The sequence below is a fragment of the Podarcis vaucheri genome, assembly GCF_965113315.1.
Source record: "Podarcis vaucheri genome assembly, chromosome: 1".
Lineage (NCBI taxonomy): Eukaryota > Metazoa > Chordata > Lepidosauria > Squamata > Lacertidae > Podarcis > Podarcis vaucheri.
In genome coordinates this window covers 82,479,079-82,484,839 of record NC_138759.1, presented here as the reverse complement: position 1 = coordinate 82,484,839, position 5,761 = coordinate 82,479,079, and positions in this window count along the sequence as shown.

The window sequence follows — 5,761 nt, the reverse complement described above, 5'->3', positions numbered from 1 at the left end:
TTTATTTCGGTCTTGGAGGTTCTGCTAAATATGATTAGAAGGGACCATTTGATTAAAGGTATAATGGTCGGAGCTAAACAATACAAACTAAAAGCTTTTGCAGATGATTTAGTACTGACATTACAGGAGCCAGACTCTAGCACTAAAAGAGTATTAGAACTGATCCAAGAGTTTGGTCATGTGGCAGGATTTAAGCTGAACAAGTTAAAAACGAAAGTCCTTGAGAAAAACTTAACAACGATTGAAAAAGAGAGGTTTCAGAATGAGACAGGTTTAACAGTGGTTAAAAAGGTGAAATATTTGGGGATAAATATGACAGCTAAAAATGGGAACTTATTTAAGGATAACTATGAAAAATGTTGGTCGGATGTTAAAAAGGATCTAGAAATATGGTCAAATCTGAAGCTTTCCTTGTTGGATCGAATTGCAGTTATAAAGATGAACGTATTGCCAAGAATGTTGTTTTTGTTTCAATCGTTACAGATTTTAGATAAAATTGATTGTTTCAAGAAGTGGCAAAGAGACATTTCTAAATTCGTCTGGCAGGGCAAGAAGCCCAGAATAAAATTCAAAATACTAACTGATGCAAAAGAAAGAGGAGGATTTGCCATGCCAGACCTTAAACTTTATTATGAATCAGCAGCTTTTTGCTGGTTGAAGGACTGGCTGCTTCTTGAGAACACAGACATTTTGGATTTAGAAAGTCTTAATAATGTTTTTGGGTGGCATGCATACTTATGGTATGACAAGGTTAAAGCACATAAGGCATTTAAAAACCATATTGTCAGGAAAGCACTGTTTAATGTCTGGACAAGGTATAAAGACTTACTAGAAAATAAAATCCCAAGGTGGTTGTTACCAATGGAGGCAAAGGCCCAGAAAAGGCTCAATATGGAGGCCAAGTGGCCAAAATATTGGGAGATTTTGGAGCAAGAAGGAGATAAATTGAAATTGCAGAGTTTTGAGAAACTAAAAGACAGAGTGCGAGATTGGCTTCATTATTATCAAATAAGAGAGGTATATAATTTGGACAAAAAAATTGGCTTCCAGGTGGAAAAATCAAAGTTGGAAACAGAACTGTTAGATCCCAAAACTAAGATACTTTCAAGAATGTATAACTTGCTGTTAAAATGGAACACTCAAGATGAAACGGTCAAATCTGCTATGATTAAGTGGGCACAGTGTGGGAAAATGATTGCTTGTACATGAGAGCATGAGCAAAGTTCTTATTATTGCAGGGTGATTTCATAGCTAAAAGCATCCTTGGAGCATGAACAGCGCGTGAATAGCTCATGCTGTCCCAAATAATTGGTCAACGTAACATAGCCTGATCGCTTGCGTGGTCTAGTGCGATGGCCCTTATCTGCTGGCTGAGAACAAGTTGCTTTGCTTGTATTTTGTATCTTTCTGACTTCACACAATAAAGGCTGTGCTACAGTAGCTCTAGAGCAGCCAGATTTCTTCAACCAATCTTGGTGTGAGACTGATGGCACTCGACAGCACAGGATGTTGGACATAACATTATGTTTGCTGACTGGGAACAGTTGTGGGCCACAGGTATGAAATTTACGGCATGTAATGCCTTAAGAGAAAATATTATGAAAATGGTATACAGGTGGTACATGACACCAGTCAAGCTTGCAAAAATCTATCATTTGCCCGATAATAAATGCTGGAAATGTAAAGAAATTGAAGGTACATTCTTTCACCTTTGTGGACGTGCCCAAAGATTAAGGCTTTCTGGGAGATGATCTATAATGAAATGAAAAAGGTATTTAAATATACCTTCCTGAATAAACCAGAGGCCTTTCTCCTGGGCATAGTCGGCCAATTGGTGTTAAAGAAGGATAGAACTTTCTTTATGTATGCAACAACAGCAGCAAGAATACTGATTGCAAAGTATTGGAAGACACAGGATCTACCCACACTGGAAGAACGGCAGATGAAAGTGATGGACTACATGGAATTGGCAGAAATGACTGGCAGAATCCGTGACCAGGGAGAATAGTCGGTGGAAGAGTTCTGGAAGAAATTTAAAGGCTACTTGCAGAAATACTGCAAAATTAATGAATGTTAAAATGATGTTGGAATGGAAAATAAGTGGTATTGGCAAAAAGATTATTAAGAATATGCAAATATGGATTGACAATGGTTGAAAATACAGTTATAATAGGTTAAGATATTGAGTAAAGATAAATGATAGAGGGTAAGGATTTGCTGAAAGGAATTTTAAACGGGAATACAAAAGGGGAGGTGTGAGGAAGTCAGGAAACAAGTAAATGAATTATAAGTCACGAAAATACTGATTTTTCTTTTTTTAAATTGCTTTTTACTTTTTATGTGTTTTGTTTTTGTATTTTTGTATCTTTCTTCTTCTTTTTTCTATTATGGTTATTCTTTGCTCTTATTTTCTATGTTTAAATTTTGTAACCTTTTACTGTCTGTAAAATTTCAATAAATATTATTAAAAAAATAAAATAAAAGCATTGACAGCGATGCCTCTGCATTGACAGAAGCTGTGATATCACAAAAATTCCAGCTACTGCAGCAATAAATCTCTTCAGATCAAATTATTCACAAACTGTCGAGGAAACAGATAATAATAATAATAATAATAATAATAATAATAATAATAATAATAATAATTTATTTATACCCCGCCCATCTGGCTGGGTTTCCCCAGCCACTCTGGGCGGCTTCCAAAAGAATATTAAAATACTGTGATACATCAAACATTAAAAGCTTCCCGAAACAGGGCTGCCTTCAGATGTCTTCTAAAAGCCTGGTAGTTGTTGTTCTCTTTGACATCTGGTGGGGGTGCGCTCCACAGGGAGGGCGCCACTACCGAGAAGGCCCTCTGCCTGGTTCCCTGTGAAATGGTGCCTTCAAGGTGGTTGTAATCAAGACAGTTTCTGTAGAAATGAGCTCAGAAGATGCAGGTGACTCAAAGCTAGTTGGCCAACACCCAGTTCCTGAGAAATGTGCTTGAGGAAATGATTGCCAGTAAACTCTATACACTCTTGAATGAAATGATTTTCTAGAGCACGGTGAGCAACTGGATCCAGGTGGCATTGCCTGCAAATCCTGCTTTGGCCCAGCTGCACCATCACCTGCCCCACACCTGAGGCTATGTGTGATGGTCACGTGCAGGGCAGATGGACATGACTTGCAGGCCAAATGGGGAGGCCAGGTGGGCCTAATGAGACCTGTGGGCCATGGTTTCCCCGCTGCTTTTCTAATTCAGCCCTGGTTTCGGAGTGGAAGCTGCCTTGGCCAGTCTGTGAGATGACCTCCGCCAAGCGAGGGAGAGGAAAGTGCAGCCCTGTTGATTCACTTGAAGCTCTCAATATCGCAGATGATGGCATCCTTCAGGGTAGGCTGCCTGGTTGGAAACTGGGAAGTACCATGTTGGAGTGGTTCCCCTCCGACTCTGATGGTCGATTGCAGAAGGTGGTGCTATGGGGTTATTGATCTTCCCCTTAGCAAATAGGCTGTGGATTAACATGCTTTTCAGTTAGAAAATAAGTTTGTGTTTAGACCTTGGACACTACAGGTTTTATTCTGATGTTTTAATTGGTGCTTGATTTTATGTTCATGCCGTACTTTTATATTTTATGTCTGTGTTATTGTTGTTTTAAAAATCAAGTGTACACCATCCAGAGCACTTATGGTCAACAGGCAATATAAAAATGTTGAAAATAAAGATAAAATAAATTATAAAACAACCAGCTGGTATGAGAAAAGTTGAGTATGTATGCTTTAAATGTATGGTGTATAAGCAGTGTTAGTCCCTTGCAATGTCTTTTCTCCTTTTCATTCCCTGCTTCCTTCTGCTTTTTCCCCCCCTTCATTTTTCTGAGTTTTGGTTTAAGGGGAATATGGGTAAGTGAGTTGCAGACTGATGTCCCACAATGTATAGTATGTTTCAGATAATGGATTGGATGCAGGCTAACTTGTTTCTTGTTGAAATGAAGGAGACAGATCAGTAATGGCATGGTTCCCATTGTAATTGATGGGACTTGAGTTCCACTAACTTAGTGACTCCAGCCAACCACATGCCTCCTCTGGAACATACTATGTTGGTCTCCAAAATGTATTTTAGCTGAAAGAAGGGGATTTGGTGCAGGGTGTGTGTTGTGTTTTAGGAAAAAGAAATGGTGAAACCATCAATGAAGAATTTAAAGAGAGGTGTGAGAAATGCCAAAAATATAACTTCTCTCCTTCTCTGGAGATTTTTAGGCAGAGGTTGGATGGCCATCTGTCATGGATGCTTTAGTTGGGATTCCTGCATTGCAGGGAGCTGGCATATATGACCCTCAGGGTCTTTTCCAACTCTACAGTTCTATGACTCTTTGATTCTAAGTGTGAGTTTGTCAGTTTGGCTGGGTAGTTACACAGGTCCAAGGACCAAAAGCAAGACAGTCCTGTCCATCCCCTCTCTCTTTAAGAACTATATAAATGGGGGAATTCTGCTTTGTGTGGTTTTACCCACAGAGCACTGCAGTCTGAAAATTCTGAAGGGGCACCAAGCTCAGGCCTGGCACAAAAAAGTGTGGTCAAGGATGTACTTCCCATACTTATTTGAGTCACTGAGCAAGGAAGGTGGATACAACCTTTTGAGGGTGTGGGTGTGTGTATACTGGAATGCAAGAGGAAAGAACTCCCTCTGGTGGAATGTTTAGACAGATGCATTTGACTAATGAGTCACTTGGTGCTGTACGATTCCATAAGTTAATGGTAAACAGCCGGGCAGCATCCATAACTAAAAGAACTACCTTTACTCTAAAGACATTAACTGCTCCTTTTATAAAAAAACACCCCAAAATAAACTGCAATCTGATGGGCCTGCTCATTCCCCAAATAACTAAATCTACATTTCTATCCCTGTTATCTATGATTCAGTTCCTGGCATCTCCAGTTATAGTATGTGGAAGCTTATATATGCTGGACTGATAGAGGCTCGCAATGCCACCTGCTGGAGCAGAGATGGGAACTGTGTACTCTCCAGATATTGTTGGACTCCAGCTCCCATTAACCCCTGCCAGCACAGCCAATGATCAGGGACGATGGGAGTTGTAGTCCAGCAACATCTGGAGAATGGCAGATTTCCTACCCTTCATTTTCACTGACTGGTTCCCCATCACTATGATAGAGGTTAATTCAGACCACATGCGAATTTAACCTGATGCAGCCATGGAGAAATGCACAAATCCACATACAATGTGTTTCGAGTCAGCTCTTCTTGTCTATTTGAACCAATGAGAAGAACAGGGAGAAAAAAGACAGCCACACGTATTGACCCAAATAAATTTATGAAATATATTAAAAGATACAAATAAATACAAATATGTACACATGAAGTGGTGTACATCCTAAGAGGGCTGTGCTAAAGGCCCAACAGAAGGTCAATGCTTCCAATTGTGGGTCAAGACAACAAATACTGAACTAATTAATACTTTCAATCACACTGCCAGATAATCACCAGGCAAGAGGCATTGCCCCAGGTAACACATTCCCAGTGGCAGCGGCCTTTGTGTAGTAATGGAGTAAGAGAGTGTGGTTTCAAAGAACTATGACCAGAGGCATTCATGCCAATACCGGATTACACTGAGATTGCAACCACACAATTCCTCTCCTTCAAAAGAGGAGCGCTAGTCATGTGATCAGTGCATAGTGGAGGGGAAGAGGCACTTCTTTGGTCTGCCACCATGCGAAGGCATCTTCCTTTGGGAAGATGTTGGGGCAGTGATAACATTAGATA